Source organism: Microcebus murinus, chromosome 1, assembly GCF_040939455.1.
Source record: "Microcebus murinus isolate Inina chromosome 1, M.murinus_Inina_mat1.0, whole genome shotgun sequence".
NCBI lineage: Eukaryota > Metazoa > Chordata > Mammalia > Primates > Cheirogaleidae > Microcebus > Microcebus murinus.
This window is the reverse complement of record NC_134104.1, coordinates 75,572,313-75,590,533: the sequence shown is the minus strand read 5'-3', so window position 1 is coordinate 75,590,533 and position 18,221 is coordinate 75,572,313. Positions and strand designations below refer to the sequence as shown.

The window sequence follows — 18,221 nt, the reverse complement described above, 5'->3', positions numbered from 1 at the left end:
TTATTCCCTTATGTATATTGCCCAAAGTGGGATTACTGGGTCATTTAAAAGATGAAAACAATTTGGCACAAAAAGATGTAATGACTTGCCTGGGGAATACAGCTCAATTTTCAACAGAGGAAAAGAAAATTGTTGACAACTCCAGATTTAGACCACCTCACCAGGAGGATTGGGTAGTTTTTATACTACTTTTTGTCAACATGGTGGCTTTCAGGGGGCACACCTATTCTAGACATGTTAGCCTGCATGTACAAACACATGTCCTCATGTTTAATCTCACAAATTAATTGTTCTTACAAGAACTTAGGTATGTAAGTATATGGTTCCATTTTACAAATGAGAAAACTGTACCCTTGCTAAAAGGAAGTGACTTTCTCAAGATTTCATAGTTAATACAGTCTCCAAGAGTCAAGTGCAGTTCCTTTGATTTTAGGACTCCTGTCCCCTTCTCCATGCTGCGTTTGCCAGTTGAAAGTACTCATACTCCAACTATTCAGCTCTAAGAAACAATGGTGATATAGCACATCTTATATTTCCCTGGTTAGAGCTGGAACCCATACTACTAAGTGAAGTATCCCAAGAATGGAAAAACAAGCACCAGATATGTTCTCCAGCAAACTGGTATTAACTGAGCAGCACCTAAGTGGACACATAGGTACTACAGTAATAGGGTATTGGGCAGGTGGGAGGGGGGAGGGGGACGGGTATATACATACATAATGAGTGAGATGTGCACCATCTGGGGGATGGTCATGATGGAGACTCAGACTTTTGGGGGGAGGAGGGGAAATGGGCATTTATTGAAACCTTAAAATCTGTACCCCCATAATATGCCGAAATAAAAAAAAAAAAAAAAGAAAGTACTCATACTCCAGCGGGGGCCTAGAATTTAATGAGCCATGGAAACTTTTCCCAAGGAGGTCAAGATCTACAAAGTAGGTGTAGACTTTCTTACCCCCAAAGCCATAGCCAGAGAACAGTGTCCCCTCTGTACATTGACCTGAAAGGACCCAAGGGGCTATTATTCCTGAATTGGCCCAGGTCCTGAAAGGCATAGCCCTCCCACTGAGCTCAGAATCTCACGTAAAGCTAAAACTATGCCCCAGCTCTGCTGTGAAACATTGATTATTTTTTCTAGCATTTAATGACATTAAGCAAAAACTCTTGCCCCTAGTATCTAGGGCCTATCATAACCAGATACCATTTGGGTCCACCGTGGACTTCCTCGATGTCCTGGCTCACTCCTTAAATCAGCCACATCCCCTGTCAATCTCCAGACATACCCTGCATTTTCTCACCTTCATGCCTTAGCTCATGCTGTTCCTTTTGCCTGAGATGACCTCTCCCATTTTCACCCATAGAACTCCTGCTCTTCTGCACAGACACCACCTTCTGAAGGAAGTAATTCTTGATCACATCTGCTCCCAACTATCCACTTTCCCATACTAGAAGTGATCTCTCTGTTCTGCTAACTCACACCACAGTTAGCTATGAAGCAATAGAGTGCAAATGTACTATGCTTATGAGAGTGGGATCTGAATTTGAGTCCTGGCTGTCACCTTTCCTGGCTGTCAGCTAACCGTCTTGAACCTGAGTTTCCTCTTCTGTCAAATAGGTATAAATGATAGAATACCTGCTTCCCCTGAAAGCCATTATGTTGACAGGAATAGTACAAAAACTGTCCAACCCTCCCGGTGAAGTAGTCTAAATTTGGAATTGTCAACAATTTTCTTTTCTCCTATTGTCATTATAAATTTTTATGACATCATCCTATGTCATAGTATGTTATAAAAATTTGCATTGTTAGCTGTGCTTCTTTTGTGGTGCCCTTTCCTACCTTGTACCTTATTTCTCCTTCTAGTTGGGGAGCTCTTTAAAGGCAAGGAGTGCATCGCACCTTCCTAAGGCCTTGGGCATATGGAAACTGCTAAAAAGCCTCCTTTACGGGAAAGGAGGATTCCATACAACTTGACTGGTGACATCAGTGCAGGCTCATTATTAATAAGATGCCCCAGCCACAAGGTGCCAGGCCTGGCCCTGAGCCCTGTGATCTCTGTAGAGTCGAGCGTTAGGCACATGCAGTCTGAGCTAGATAGACCTCTGGCTCCTGCTTCTTAAGAGACAGAAGAGAGTGTGTCTCAATCCCATCGTCTTCTGAGTCAAGGATTTGGGTGGTGCTGGCATTTCCCTGAAGGCAGAGTGGTAATCCTGCTTGGAACATGAGACTTGCTTTCTTTCCTAGGTCTTCCATGATCTGTTCTGCGGGTAAGGGTTTCAGACTTAGAGGAAAGGGTCACTGAGGGTATGGGTTGGGGGCAACTCTGAGAGCTACTTTCCCCTCTGACTTCCCTGTGGGTGGGGCCTTCACCAGGAGCTCTCCTTTAGACCCTCCTACCTTTGCTATGCTTGGAAGCTGACCACCCAAGGAGATTTTATATCTTAAGGGGATGGCCTGGCTCTGCCACTGAACTTTCTTTTTTGCTATTTCCCAAAATATAGTACTTATGAGTTTCAGGATCGAAGTGATTTAGCCTGGAACATAAAGTCCTCCATGTTCTAGTTGCAACATTCTTTTCCAGCCTCATGTCCCACCGCATCCCTCCACGTCTTCTGTCCCTGGCTTCACCAGATTAGTCACTTTCCCTGAGAACACCCTGAACTCATCCTCCTCAAGGCCTTTGCACATCATGTTCCCTGGGGCTATTTTCCTCCTCCTCATACATGGAAATCCTCTTGGGTGTTCAGGCTTAGTTTAGAAGTCACATCTGTAGAGAACTTCCATATTCTCAGAAGGACATTGCATATACTTGTGCTTTTGCACGCTTTTCATTCTATTGTGTGTGTTCCAGCATGTACCCAGTGAGGCTGTGGGCTCTTTGAGAGCTCTAGGCATGTCCAACTCAGCACCTACACCTGCTAGGTCCACACACTGCCTTAGCAAGGACAGGAGGTGCTAGTAAACCTCCGTTTCTGAATGCAGAACATGTGACATTGTGTCAACTATCATTTGGTGCAGAGAAGCTTCAGAAGCCCATGCTAGGGTTTCCATGATTTTTTAGATCATAAACCCAGCCATTTGAATTCTGTTTTTGAATTGGCCTGATAACAGCTCATTGCTAACCCTTCTCAGGGCTGTTTTCCACATACCAGTAGATGTTTGCTTAGTGTCAGGACTCTGAGCTTTATATTTCACTTAAGAACATAACAGCAAGCATGAATTCAGGAAGGATTTATGTGCTTCTAATATGAATATTGTTGTTTTGTTTTTGTTTTTTTCTTTAGTTTGAAAATATAGGCATTGTTTATCTCAGAGCTCCCTGAAATGTGAAAATAGGGGAGTTTTAAAGGTATATTTCTGGCCCTAGCAGAATAGCTGTCCATGTTATAGTTGTAACTACAAATTACTAAAGCTCATATTATAGAGCTTGATTTTGAAAACCTGCATTCAAATCCTGGCTTTACTATTTACCAGCCACAAAACATTGGGCAGGTTCCTAGCCTCCCTGTTTCTCAGTTTCTTCAGTGTACAATTGGGAAATTTTTCTCATAGGGTGGATGGAAAGTTCAAATAAGGTTTTGGACATGAAATTGAAATTTTATTAGTGTGTATGTTTCAGAAACTGGATTTGGAGGCTATTTTTAAATATCAGTTCTAAGAAGTTTGCTTTTGAAGGAAAATACTTAGTTGTATAAGTTTTCATGAACGTGTTTTGTTTTATTTTTTAAGAGATAAAATAAATGAATTTATAGGCAGGGGATGTACAGTTCCTAACAGATTTAGGAAACATACATGACTTATAAAGACTCAGTTTTAGTCCAAATGAATTAGAATCACAGAACCGCAGGCTTTGAGAACTAGAAATCTTGGAAGAGGGTGAACATGAATTAATGTATATTATATGCAGGCTTTGTGCTGTACACACTGAATATGGAATCCCAGGTAATGATCCCATACACCCTGATAAAGTAGGGAGTATTAGCCCTGTTTTGCAGACAGGCAATCTTGAGCTTAGAAAGGTTAAAATGAAAGTCCAATATCAAAGGCTTGACCTTCACACTGCATTCCTGATGGCCCCTAGAAATCCCTTCCATTTACAGATGTGACAAGACCTGCTTTCACATTGTTGATTTTTCTATTCCCCAACTCCAGGGGCAGCCACTAATTCAGGGCTAGATACAGCAGTGGAAATCTGCAGTCTTGATATCCTGTAACTTGTTTAATGAATCTAGATGAGTGTCTTGACATTTCCTACCAAAAGTCTGCTCATAACATGTCTAAAGATTGGGCTCCTTTCTGTGACTATTCATTCATCAGACTTCTTTTTTTGTCTTTTGGAGAGATATTTGCCATTGCCCATATCTGCGTTTGAGGTCAGGAGTACACTTGAAGAGGGCTTTATATTCTCTTTTAAAACATACAGGTGGAAAATTAAATTCTTCAACTATTCCTACCATCTTCCTCTGCCATTTGTGGGTGACCATGTGGAAGAGGTGTCACGGAGCTGGGAGTTTGGAGCTATGATTTTCATCTTGAATCTCTCACTGACCAGGCCAACCTTACTTTTCCCTTTGGGGGCCTTTGTATCTTTATCTTTAAAGAATGAGGCACTGCTAGGTGATTCCTAAGATTTTAAAATTCTGCATGTTTTGTGGTGTCAAAACCATCAATTTCTGCTGAGCTGCATAATCCTGCAGCTGTTTCTCTGATACTTTTCAATCTTTAGATTTAATCTATTCAACAATGTATAATTTTTTAAAGGGAAGCTTTTATAGACACTTCTGAAATATAAGGGTGTGGGGGGGATAAATGGATGTTAAAAAATAGAAAACAACCAATTAAATAGTATATAGCATGTAATTCTCCTTGGAAACTTACCACGAAATTGAGGAGCACTTTAACAACTGGTAATTTAAATTGCATTTGAACTTTGCTAATGGTTTGTTTGCATGGGAACTTCAATCATTTCTCAGCGGTTCTTTAGCAAAGCTGCATGTTCTCTTTATGGAAAAGAAGAAAAAAATTATTAAAAGAGAAGTTGACTATGAAAAAGGGAGACCACTTTGATTTGTGCATGGAGAGAAGCTGGAGAGTCTGTGAGTGATAGTTCCCCCCAGGGCCAAGGGTGGAGAGCTTTTCCTTCCAGTGAAGTTTAGAAATCTGGGAAGTCAGATGCTCTTTGCTGCTGTTGTGGAAACTCTTCTGATTTATCTCTCTCTTTCTCTGCAAGAAGCTTTGCTTTCATGGGGCTGGGGGTGAGGGCTCTCTTTTTGATTTCCATGGAATTGAACTGTCCACAATGTGATATTGGCCTCATGACAATCGATTTCTCAGCAAGTTTGAAATTATGCCTCTCTCATTTCAGTAGAAATGTTTTTTGAGAATTCTGAGGTCCTTGAACACCACTAGCTCTGAGGAATTGTATTGCTTTCCTGAGCTTATCTTGATTTTGCTCCATATTCCCTACTTCATTTCTTTCTGCTGTTGGGGTGTACTGAGTGAGCTTTGAGGCAGTTGTTCAGAGGCCTGGGTGTGTCAGTCCTGGTTTTGCTCTGGGTGTAACAGGTTGTGTGACCAATGGCAAGTCCCTCTTCCCAGGGGTCTTGGTGTCCTATGTCAAGATGGGTAGTAACTGCATCTAGTGGAGCAGCCCTTGGACTGCCTGCCACTACCATTGGGCTCCTGGGCTGGCCATCTCCCCATCCTCTCCCACGCCTGGGTTCTCCTCCTGTCAGTTGGAAGAGTTGAAGTAGGTCATTTTAAAGCTCCCTTTCAACTTTGAGCTTATCAGGTATTTGAAGACTGAGTGAGATATTACACACAAAACAATTGTAGGATTGGTTAAATATTTAAAATGACAACAATGAAAATGGGTGTGGTAGTTTCTCTGGTAAGTGGATTTCTCCTGCACACACAAAGGACAAGTTTTATAACAGCCCACTGCCCTGGAATACTTGCCTGTTAAAATATATATTGTGTAATCCTTAGCAGAAAAGTAATAGTTCTTAATGAAATAAAACCTGTCATGAGGACTTTCCAGAGAGTGTCAAAATTGTCCACCTCTCTGCCGCCCACTGGCTCTCATTTTTCAGGAAGGGAAACTAAAGTTCAAAAGGGACATTAGACCCCATAGTTAGAAATTTGTCTCAAAACTCATATTCCTTTCCTCTTTTTATTTGGTGTTCAGATTTATCTGTTAATGTTTTTTTCTTGCTTACAATGTATCTAATTGATTGATCTCTTTCACCTCCATTATTAAGATGAAGCTATTTTCCCAGGAGAACTGAGGCACCAGAATTCTCTTTTCTTATTATTCTGAGACAAATTAGTGGAATGAAAGTGCCAGGAACCAACTGCCTGGGAGTTTTGGGGGTATAGAGTTAAGCCACTAGGGTTGTGGATTTCAAGCCTGGTGTCATTCTCCATATGGCCCAGTCAGAGACTTTATAATCTGGGAAGTTCTGAAGCTGACAGGACTCTAGAGATTCATAAGCAACTGCCTTCTCCCATTTTCCACAGGTGGGAAATTTGAGGCTCAGCGACAGAGCAGAAGATAGAATCTGGTCACCTTGATTGCCAGTGCACTGCTGTTTCATTATTCCACCGGGCATCATCAGAGGGAAGACATTTTTTCCTTAGTTGGTGAGTCCTATCACAGGAAAGAAGACTTTTCTCTTTTAAAATCAATGTACATGTTATAATAAGTTTAAAAAAATTAGTGGTTTCCATTTAAAGCCTGGGTACCCGTAACTAGTATGGCTTAAGAACTGGAGAAGAATGTTCTTCCTTTTTCCTTGAGTTGATTTTATCAGTGATGGACAAGTTATACTAATACTAATAAAACATGTGGCAAAGCAAAGGCAGGCATAGCTCTTAGAAGGTGGCAGGCAGAAACATTGGAAAAAAAGCTGGAGTAATGATTTCAGGTTGCCAATGACTGTATTGCTTCCTTCTTTCTCCTTTGGTATGGTGGGAAATGTTCTTGATATTGAAAGACCAAAATGGAAATGCCAGTGTTATGGGCATTTGTGAGGAAAGAATGCAATATTATTGAGTGTCTCTTGTTTATCTCTGTACAAGGTGCTTCTTCTTTTGTGGTCTCATTTATTTTCCCAACAGCCCTTTGAGGTAGGGGAGGCTACATTTGCTGAGGCAAAGGGTACGAGCCTTTGTGTTAAAGGGCCTGCCAAAAGTCCATTAGGATCTGAGTGTGAATCTTGTGTGCTCAGAAAGGAGAATGGTGACCAGGTAAGGAAAGCTGTCCCTTGTGTTTGGGGTTCCTCTGTATTAGCGGGTAGAGTAGAATGTCATGTTCTCAAAGATGGGGTAGTGAAAAGATCAGTGGCGTGTAATGATACCCGGGGCTGTGGTGAGATCTGAGGAGAGTTGCTGGGAGTTCTGGGTAAGGATTCCACTTAGAGTCCTAGCACGGTGGTCTCTGTGCTGAAGCCAGTGCATATGTGACCCAGGCATTGGCTTTATACTAAGTAATACACCTTGCCCTGTCTGCAGTGCAGTTTTCCAAAACAGGGCAGTTGCCATTGTGATTTAAAAAAACTGACTTCATTCAACACTGTAACTGAATTTATAGTTGTGTTTTGTTACTCTGTCTTTTCTCAATCAATGTGTCTTAAAAGTACAAGTGACTTTCTGCACACCTTTTGATCTGTGTAACATAAAAGGCTGAAAACCAGTGATTTGATGCTGAAACGTTATACTCTGTTAAAATGTCAAACGTGGTCTGGAATATTTTCCCCCTAACATATAGTTTAAGTATTAAATGGGAATATTTCTTTACTTGCTCCACCTTTTTAATTTTCTCAGCATTTAAAATTAAATTGCGATAAATATGAAGCTTTGTGCTTAGGTTTAAAAAAAATCAAGTGTGCCACGACAGAATGGGAGAGATTGCCTTAAGAGGAGCAAGCTGGAAGACACTCATACGGTTTTGTTGTTCAGAGCTTGTTATGAGCCAGCAGTGGCTTTTGTCTTCTAAAATGCTGATGCAGCCTTAGCCTGCATTTAATGGAGTATGGTATCTAGAACAAAGAGGGTGGGTGATCCGGCAACACCAGGACACTGGCAAGTCCAGACGTAGGGTGGTCTTCAGGCCCAGTGTGAGCAGGCCTCCAGCTCTGTTTCTCTGCAGTGCTCCTCTTCTGCCCTCTTTTGTGTGTTGGCTTTATCCTCAGGATGTTTTGCCTCATGGTCATGAGATGGCTGCCCACTGCAACCCAGACGACAGGCATCCTTCTTCCCATTTGGGAGTAACACAGCCTTGTTTGCCATATTCTCATGGGCTTGGGTTACTGTACATTTCTAAACCAGTCACCGAGGCTAAGAGAATAGCATTATACTAATGTGTATGAACGAGAGCTCTCCTAGAACTGAATTGGACACAATCTCACCTCATGACAGCTACACGGTGAAGAAGACCTGGCCCCTCAAAAGAATATCTGGGTGCTGTTAGGAAGGGGAGAGAGAAATAGAAGCTATATGGGTAACCACAGGCCTTCTGCAAACCTCCTTACCCCCTGTCAGAGCCCCTCTAGAGTGTCAGACTTTAGTTCTTATTTCACCTTCTGAAAGGGACGTTAGCCAGCCAGACTCTCTGCACAGGGCTGCTGTGAGGACCAGAAATGATGTCCCACCAAGAACTGTTACAGGAATGAGATGGTGGAGAGGGCAGAGTGCTGGGGAACACATGATCATGGCCTTCTAGAATATAAAACCCAGCAGAGGAGGGGCAGCCTCTCTTGTTCCTGTGTGTGTTTCCATAGTCTTGTGGGGTCTCTGGCACGTAACAGGTGCATTATGCATTTTCATGGATAGAAAGAGTAAATCTGAAGGTGGTGAGTGTTGCTTTGCCTGGGGGTGTTCTGTCAGGTGTTGGCTGACTCTCTGCTGGGGGGTTATAGGAATTCTGGCACAGATGAGGCTGCACTACATGGTTAGATGAGAATGAAACAAATGACTGGACAGAAAGAAACTTTTGGCATCAGTATGGCTTAAGAAGTTTGTGAGTCCATAAAAAGGCAGTCAGTATGACGGGATGGGGTACCAGAAGTCCTGCCGAGTATTAGATATGTGACCCCCCAAAAACATCCTTCTACTCTTATTTTCCTAATCTGAGAATTAGAAACAGGAGTAATTGCCCTGCCTACCTCTCTTGTTTGTTTAGAGCAACTGTGTTGTTAAATGATAACCTGTTTTGTAAACTATACAGTGTGGTCTATATATACATGATAGGCTATTACAGTTGTTTTCTTCTTTAAAGACTCATCCTGAGTATGAAGAAAAAGGCAGAGTAAGCCAAGTGCCCCACGCTGCGCCTGGTGCATAGCACATGTTCAGTGTACGCCCTTCCTCCAGGCCTGCACCTCAGTCCTCCCCAGGACCGGATGGGTACTGACTTGTCTTCAGTCTTGGACAGCAGCTAGATCTGGAACTTTGCTTAACAATGGTGGCTAAGGTGAAAATAGAATTGTATATTATTATTATTATTCACATTCATTTTTGCCTGAGGCAACAGGAGGTGGAGGGAGGTAAATTTGGAGACCAAGGAAGCTCAAAGCTTGAGACACTCCATAGAAACTAGAGTCTAGCCCATTTGGCTTCTTGCTTTGTTTGGTTAGATAATCACACCTTCTGCTCCAGGCATTACTGACCCAGTGGGAGTCAGGAAGGAAATTATTTCCCTCTGTTGATACCCGTGTACAATTGTTGACTGTAACCAAGGGCTTTCAGTTTTAATATTTCCTCTTTGGTCCTCAGAAGTATCAGGTATTAGTCTCTGCCGGAAGCAAAGCATTGGTGGTCATTTCCGTTAGAGGTGGATGTCATGGCTGTCTGCAATTAGTCAGGTGGTTTCTGGGCATGTATGACCGTTTGCTTAGCCAGCTTTTATGTCATTTGCTTCAAAAATTACGAGAGGACTTGTTGGGTTTGAGCAGTGACTTATTCAATCTGGAGACTCTGTGGCTATTCATGTAACCCAGGGACTTCTTGTAGGAGATATGTTTGCTATCCACGAAAGTAAAAGGTAGAGATAGATCTCGATATCTATCTCTTACTCTCTCTCTCTCTCTCTCTCTCTCTCTCTCTCTCAGACTAGATTAAAATAATCCAGGTCTGGGCATTGTATTAGTTGTCTATTACTATGTAACAAATTTAGCTTAAACAAGAAGCATTTACTATTTCACAGTTTCTATAGGTCAGAAATTCAGGAACAGCTTAGATGGGTGCCTCAGGGTGTCTCATGATATTGCAGTCCAGGTGTTGCTGGACCTGCAGTCTCATCGGAAAGCTCACCTGGGCAAGATCCACTCACCGCCAAGCTCACTCACATGATTGTTGATGGATTCAGTTCCCTGCAGATGCTTGTACTTAGGGCTTCCATGTCTTGCCACACCACCTTCTCCACAGGGCAGCTCACATGACAGCTGGCTTCCCTCTGACCGAGTGTGCAAGAGAAGGTCCCCAACATGCAAGTCACTGTCTTTTTATTACCTGATCCTGGAAGTGACACACCATTTCCTCTGTCTCATTCTCTTTACCAGAAGCGAGTCGCTAAATCCATCCCACACTAAAGGGAGGGAATGCACAAGGGCATGAATACCAGGGGGTGGAGTAATAGGGGCCACTTGGGGATTGCCTATCATAGATACCCCAGGTGACATGGGAGGTGCTAAGCGGGGAGTGAGGGTTACCTGCACCTACTGAATAAACTCAGCATACCTCTGTGGATCAATTTTACTTGAAGACTTTTGGGAGAAAACTCCATTTAAAGATCTTAATATAAGCATTAATGTATAATACCACAGAATGTAAAATTGGCATGGCTTTTTAGAGGAAAAATACAAGTTTTCAATTAATGCTGTGCTCCCATACCTCTTATATTTTTGCCCTCCTCAGCAGTTAGAGCTGCTGGTAGCAATTGGTAGCAATGTCTAAAAGTTCTCACTTGAGCCCTTTGCTGTATAGGTGAAACCCCAAGACCAAGAAAGGGGACACACTCTTCTGGGGCCACACAGCCAGTGGGTGGCCAGGGGACAAACCTTCCATCTCCGCACACAGACTCTGCTTCATAATGAGTCCATGCAACTTCTGGGCATGTTTTCTCTTCTTTTCTCAACCTCTCTCCTGTCCCTGAAATAGATTATGGAAAATAGGTCAAAATTTGGAGTCTCGAACCTTGATTTTGCCTTTTTAGTTAAATTTCAGGCATCTGCATCTCCTGTTGGGTCATGCTGTGTCCTGAAAAGTTGCATAAATCAGTATTACTTGGCGCAGACAGTGTGTCTCTGCAGTTATGAATAACATTTGTATTAGGGAACGAGAGCTGGTACACGGCATTACCGTGAGACGGACAGGAACAGACACAAAGCCTCAGCCAGTACCTTCTGTCTGGCTGAAAGTTTCTTTTCTAGAGCATCCGTCTCTTACGCCACCAAAATAGTCTTTTTAAAAATCAAGCGTGGCAGTTTATTTTATAGAAGATGACAGGTTCCCTTCGAGTCCACCTTAACATTCGTAAAAAATTAATGGAAATGGGAGACTTGAAATTATGGTCGAGCTTATTAGTAGCCACATAGCCAAGTGAGGCAAGCACAGCTTTGGTCACTGAGGATGTCCCTGGCCAGGGTGTGAACACTTCTCCCCCCTCCATGGCCCCTCTCAACTGTCAACTTTTTTTTAATGCTTTTTGCTTTTACAGTGATTCTCATCAATTATATCATTTTTATTGAAAATACATAGAAGAAAATAGAGGTTTAGTCAGATGAAGGCAACATGTCAAAGCAGAAATTTGGAGCGGGAAGACTACCATATATTAGCTGCATAATCATAGTCACTTAATCAGTTTTCAAACCTGTTTCCACATCTGAAACAGGTGGGGCAAATAGTGCCTACCTGAGTCTGTGTTCACAAAGAGCACAATATACGTAAAGTGCCAATTGAGTGTGCTTAGTATGTAGATGTGTGTGGGCTTAGTATGTAGATGTGTGTGGGCCTTAAGATATTAGTTTGTGATCTCCTTGATAGTCGGTAACTCTTTGCTAGCCTCCACCCTTCCTTCTCTTCTTTGTTAGATCATTCTCATATCTCCACTGTACACTGTCCCCTCGGATTGGACCAGATCTGTAGCATGTACATATCTGTCACCCCAGATTTCATGTTTCCTGAATGACTAATAGCCTTAACATTTATAATTTTGCTCAATGGCTCCCAAGACATAAATACAAACATCATAATATGCTCATGTTTTCTGACATTTGGAAATATGGTAGCTCTGGGAATAAAATATTTATAAACTGTGTTTCACAAGAAAGGCCTTTTGGGCATCACTACTTAAAATTGTTGGTTTTCATGGCCAGACTGTCGAGTCCAGAGGGTGTGCTCCACTCAGGTGCCATCAGCGACCTCTTCCCCTGCAGATGGAAGTGTCTGTGGGACCTGCCCAGCCCTGACCCGCTTTGGGTTCTCTTTGACTTCTTTAGGATGAGATCACCTCCCTGTGTTTCAATGGCAACTGGCTTGAGTTATATCAGTTATTAAAAATGATCTAATATTTTCCTTTTAAATCTGGGGCCCTGGCTTATTCTATGATTAAGCTAGTGATTTATTTATAATATGGTACGAGACGGCTGCAGTCACTCTATGATGTAATCTAAGAATGACATGAAAACAAAATAGGCTTTTACATAATGAAAGTGTTCCTGTAATGCAGTTTATAGCAAGGCTGTTTTTTCCCCATTGAGAATGGAGATGTATCCTTTACTTTTCCTTCCTTTCACTTATCTTCTTTTCCCATTTATGAGACTTAAGACCTTTAAGCTAATTTTTTTAAAAATCAGCATTTACAACTCCACAGAGTCTCTGATTCACTCTTTGAATCTTGTCTTCTTTGTCTCCTTCCCCACCGCCAGCCCCTATGGTCTCTGTTGTATATAGCTACTGCTCAGCCCCTACCCAGCACTCAACATGCCTCACCATTTCTTTGCTTATGCTGTTTCTTCTGCTGGGAATGCCACCCTGATCCTGAATTTTCTTCTGCTCCAGACAGATATACTGCACAGGTTCCTATGGATAGCATCCTTTTGCAGGCCAGCTCATATGCATCTCTTCCTCCAAGCTTTCTGTGGAGCTTCTACCCCTTTATTTATACTTCTCAAAGAACTTTCTACAATAGCGTCCCCTACTACAAGGAATACCCACAGACCATCAGAGTTAGAAGGGGAAAAGTGACATAGGGGAATGGGAGAGGAGACCTTTGTATTTCCAGGTCTGTTCCTAACACAGACCTGGGCAAATCATAGCTGATCTTTGGGGTCCTATTTTCTTCATCTGAGGAATGAGTGGTTTGGATTTCTTTTCACATGGCCCAGAAGCACATTCAGGTCCTGTACTGGGGAGGATTCTGAGGCTGCATCCTGAGTATGATCATTTAGCATTATCGCTATGGTTGTGGGCAGGGAGAAAAGGGTGAAGGCATACAAGAGGTCTCTTGGCTGCTTTTGAAGGTAGGTAATTTAAAGATCTCTTTTTGTTCTACCTTCTCAGATGCTTTGATTTATTGACTCTAAGTGTCATGCCCAGGATCACAAAGCACATCAAGATCTAGAACTCAATTCTCAAAAACAGAAATGGTTAAAAGCTACACATTCTAACCTCACATTTATCCCTGTAGGCTGGCTGTGGGAGTTGAGAAGCTAGAATAAGAAAAACTAGAAGGTCCATGACTTATTGGAGGTAGAAGACTCCTCAAATTCTATATGCATTTGAGGTTGGGTAGAGTCAAGGGATAGCTTTCACCTCTGTCTTCTTTGCTTCCAAGGAATTATAATGCCCTCACTATTCTAATTTATGTCAAAGATGGCAATTCAAATTCAAGGTCGGAAAGGGAGGTGACCCTTCCAGGGTCTTAACTGGATTAGTCTTATCCGGTGAATCTGTTAGTTCTGTTCCCCTCCTTCCCACCCCAAAGTGCTTAGCTCTCAGCAAAGAGCCAAATTGCCTGAGCAGTAGGTCAGCTCGACGACCAGCTTGTGGAACAGTGGGGGAGGATAGAGAAGGTAAAGGAAGAGAGGGCATTTTAAGATGGTTCACGGCACTGAAAACCAGAGCCCTGGAGAGGGATAAAGAAGGATCTGGAAGTGGTTAATGTGAAGAAGAGAGACACAGGATGGAGAAGAGAGCAGAGCACGTGTTACTCTTCTGGGACTGTGCCATGGAAGGGACACAAACTCACTCTTTGTGACTTCAGAAAGAGTTTTGGGAGCAGTGGATAGAAACAACAGAAAGATAGTGTGAGAAACAACTTTTTAATACTAAGAGCAAACCACAAATGGAATGTGTTTTTCTAGGGATCAAAGTTCTCCATCATTGCAGGTGGTTAGGGAGGGGCTGACGCCTATAGGTATTTTGTGGAGGGAATAAGAACTTATACTCCATGACCTATAAGGTCTTTCCTGTCTTGATTGTCTGGAGTTTTTTGAAGATGTGTTTTGTGTGCATTTAAATAATTTCCATTTTAAAATGAAGGCTTTATGAAGGAAAGTAATTCTTCTTTCTCTATGGTCTTGGCACACATAAATGCTGATTTATCTTGGGCAATCTCTTCTCCCACTTAGCATTGATGAAGGGAAGTAGGCTAACTGAGGATGCGTTAGTGTTTTGTATACTGAATATGTTTTTTTTTTTTTTTTTTGAGACAGAGTCTCACTTTGTTGCCCGGGCTAGAGTGAGTGCCGTGGCGTCAGCCTAGCTCACAGCAACCTCAATCTCCTGGGCTCGAGTGATCCTTCTGCCTCAGCCTCCCGGGTAGCTGGGACTACAGGCATGCGCCACCATGCCCGGCTAATTTTTTATATATATATCAGTTGGCCAATTAATTCCTTTTCTATTTATAGTAGAGACGGGGTCTCGCTCAGGCTGGTTTTGAACTCCTGACCTTGAGCAATCCGCCCGCCTCGGCCTCCCAAGAGCTAGGATTACAGGCGTGAGCCACAGCGCCCGGCCTGAATATGTTTTTGAGGATAATTTCTTTGCTTCTTTCAACATAGTTTTAGAGAATTCTGTTCTTTATGCCTCTTCCAGCTGCCCCCCCACCCATTGTCAATGATTTTCTTTTCTCTACTACTTGAGTGCTTTGCTTAAACCTTCAGTAGAGCATTTGTGCCACTTCATTCTGTCTTATAAGCAGAATTTCACAGTCTTCTTTTTCCACTAGATTGTAGAAGTTCCTGGAGGTTATGAATCCTGTCTTATTCCATATGAGATTCTTGGTACCTAGTATAGTGGTTCGCATATAATAACAATGATGACTTATTAACTTAACACCTATTTATTGAGCACCTACTATGTGCTAGACACTGTTCGAGGTGATAGGAATAGAACAAACTATAAAAAAAATCAGATGAATGAATGAGTAAATGTGTAATATTTAGACTGTGATGTATATTAAGAAGAAAAATAAAGCAAGTTAATGGTGTGAAGAAGGGTAGACATGATACAAATTTAAGTTGATTGGTTTGAGAAGGTCTTGCTGATAAGAGTGTACTTGAATGGAGACCTGAATGAAACGAGGCAGCAAGCTGGAAATATGTGGCTTGGGGGCAGGAGAAAGAGTGTCTCAGACTGAGATAAAGCAGTTGCAAAGCCCCTGAGCTTGAAGCATGCTTGGTATACACCAGGAAAGTGAGGAGTCCAGGGTGGCTGGAGTGAAGAGTGTAGGAGAGGTCACACATGCTAAATAAAAATAGTTGTGACAACAAATACAGACATACCTCAGGTATTGCAGGTTTGGTTCCAGACCACTACAATAAAACAAATATTGCAATAAAGTTATTCTCAATTTTTTTTGTTCTCAGTGCATATAAATGTTATGTTTATACTATACTATAGTCTATTAAATGTGCAATAGCATTATGTCTAAAACCAATGTATGGTTTGATCAGTATGGTAGGTGCTGAAGACTGAGGTGGCTATGGCAATTTCTTAAGATAAGACAGTAATGAAGTTTGCTGCATCAGTTGACTTTTCCTTTATGAAAGATTTCTCTATAACATGCCATGCTATTTAATAGCATTTTACCCACAGTAGAACTTCTTTGAAAATTGGAGTCAGTCTTCTCAACCCCTGCTTTATCTGCTAACAGTAAGTAATATTCCAAATCTTTTGCTGTCATTTCAAAAGTTCACAGCATCTTCACCAGGAGTAGATTCTATCTCAAGAAACCACTTTCTTTGCTCATCCATAAGAAGTGACTTCTCATCCATTCAAATTTGAACATGTGATTATAGTAATCCAGGCACATCTTCAGGCTTAACTTCTAATTCTAGTTCTCCTGCTATTTCTACATCTGCAGCTACTTCCTCCACTGAAGTCTTGAACTCCTCATAGTCATCCATGAGTGTTAGAATCAACTTTTTCCAAACTCTTGTTAATGTTGATATTTTTATCTCCTCCCGTGAATCAAACATGTTCTTAATGGCATCTAGAATAGTGACTCCTTTCCAAAAGGTTTTCAATTTATTTTGTCCATATTTATCAGAAGAATTGCTATCTCTGGTGGCTATAGCCTTACAAAAGGTATTTCTTAAATAATCAGACTTGAAAGTTGAAATTACTCCCTATTCATGGGCTACAGAATGTCTGTTGTGTTAGCAGGCACGGAAACATTAATCTCCTTGTACCTCTCCATTCACAGCTCTTGAGTGACCAGGTCCGTTGTCAAAAAGCAGTAATCTTTTAAAAGAAACCTCTTTTTCTGAGCAGTAGGTGACAGCGGGCTTAAAATATTCAGTAAACCATGCTGTAAACAGATGTGCTGTCATCCAACCTTTGTTGTTCCATTTATAGAGCACAGGCAGAATAGGTTGAGCATAATTTTTAAGGGCCTTAGGATTTGCAGAATGGTAAATTGGGTTCCACTTAAAGTTACCAGCTACAAACTTCTACTAAGAGTTAGCCTGTCTTTTCAAGCTTTGAAGCTAGACATTGACTCTTTTTTCTTGCTGTGAAAGTCCTTCTTTCAGTATAAGGCTGTTTTATCTACATTGAAAATCTGTTGTTTAGTGCTTGCCTTCATTAATTACTTTAGCTATATTTTCTGGATAACTTGCTGCAGCTTCTCCACCAGCACTTGATGCTTCATCTTGCACTTTATGTTACAGAGTCATCTTCTTTCCTTAAACCTCATGAATCAAACTCTGCTAGCTTCAAACTGTTCTTCTGCAGCTTCCTCACCTATCTCAGCCTTCAAAGAATTGAAAAGAGTTAGAGCCTTGCTCTGGATTAGGCTTTGGCTTAAGTGAATGTTGTGGCTGGTTCGATCCATCCAAATCACAAAAACTTTCCCCATATCAGCAATAAGGTTGTTTTACTTTCTCATTATTTGTGTGTTCACTGGAGTACCATTTTCAATTTCCCTCAAGAACTTTTCTTATGCATTCACAACATTGCTAACTGTTTGGCACAAGAGGACTAGCTTTTGGCCTAGCTCAGCTTTTGACATGCCTTCCTTATTAAACTTAATCATTTCTAGCTTTTGATATAATGTGAGAGACTTGTTACTACTCCTTTCACTTGAATACTTAGAGGCCATTGCAGGATTATTCATTGGCCTAATTTCAATATTATAGTTTCTTAGGGAATAGGGAGATGTGGGAAGAGAGAGGGAAAGTGAGAGACAGACACACACACCCTGGGAATGGCCAGTGGAGCCATCAGAATACACATAACATTTATGGAGTAAGTTTACCACCTTATACGGGTATGGTTTGTGGTGCCCCAAAACAATTATGGTAGTCACATCAAAGATCACTGATCACAGATCACCATAATAGATGTTATAATAATAATGAACAAGTTAGATTGCAAGAAGTGCCAAAATGTGACACAAAGACACATAATGAACACATGCTGTTGGGAAGATGCTGCCTATGGACTTGCTTGATGCAGGGCTGCCATAAAGCCTCAATTTATAAAAACCAGTATCTGCAAAGTACAATAAAGTGAAGCGTGATAAAATGAGGTATACCTGTATTTGTTAATCCCTCAGTGAAGATGCTCAGGAAAAAAATGTGCTTTTGTGATTTAAAGAATACACAGAAATCTAACAAAAGAGTGACAAAACATATTTCTGTTTTTTAGCTTTAAGACCCAGGGCAGTAGAGCAGGAGCTGGGATGGTAGCAGTGGGCAGCTCAGAAAAAGTCCATTTG

At 41.6% G+C, this 18,221-nt stretch overlaps 1 protein-coding gene across 7 annotated transcripts in view; it reads left to right on the top strand.

Moving 5' to 3' along the window:
* The window catches only part of LPP (LIM domain containing preferred translocation partner in lipoma), a 669,323-nt gene that overhangs the window by 56,410 nt on the left and 594,692 nt on the right, over window positions 1–18,221 (top strand). For 6 of the 7 annotated variants that reach the window (XM_076003032.1, XM_020286688.2, XM_020286687.2 and 3 more), the window contains one exon: window positions 6,518–6,640. The exons of the other annotated variant lie outside the window; for it this stretch is intronic. The gene's annotated coding sequence lies outside the window, so the exon portion shown is untranslated. The remainder of the gene's footprint in view (window positions 1–6,517; window positions 6,641–18,221) is intronic. 7 annotated transcript variants of the gene reach the window in all.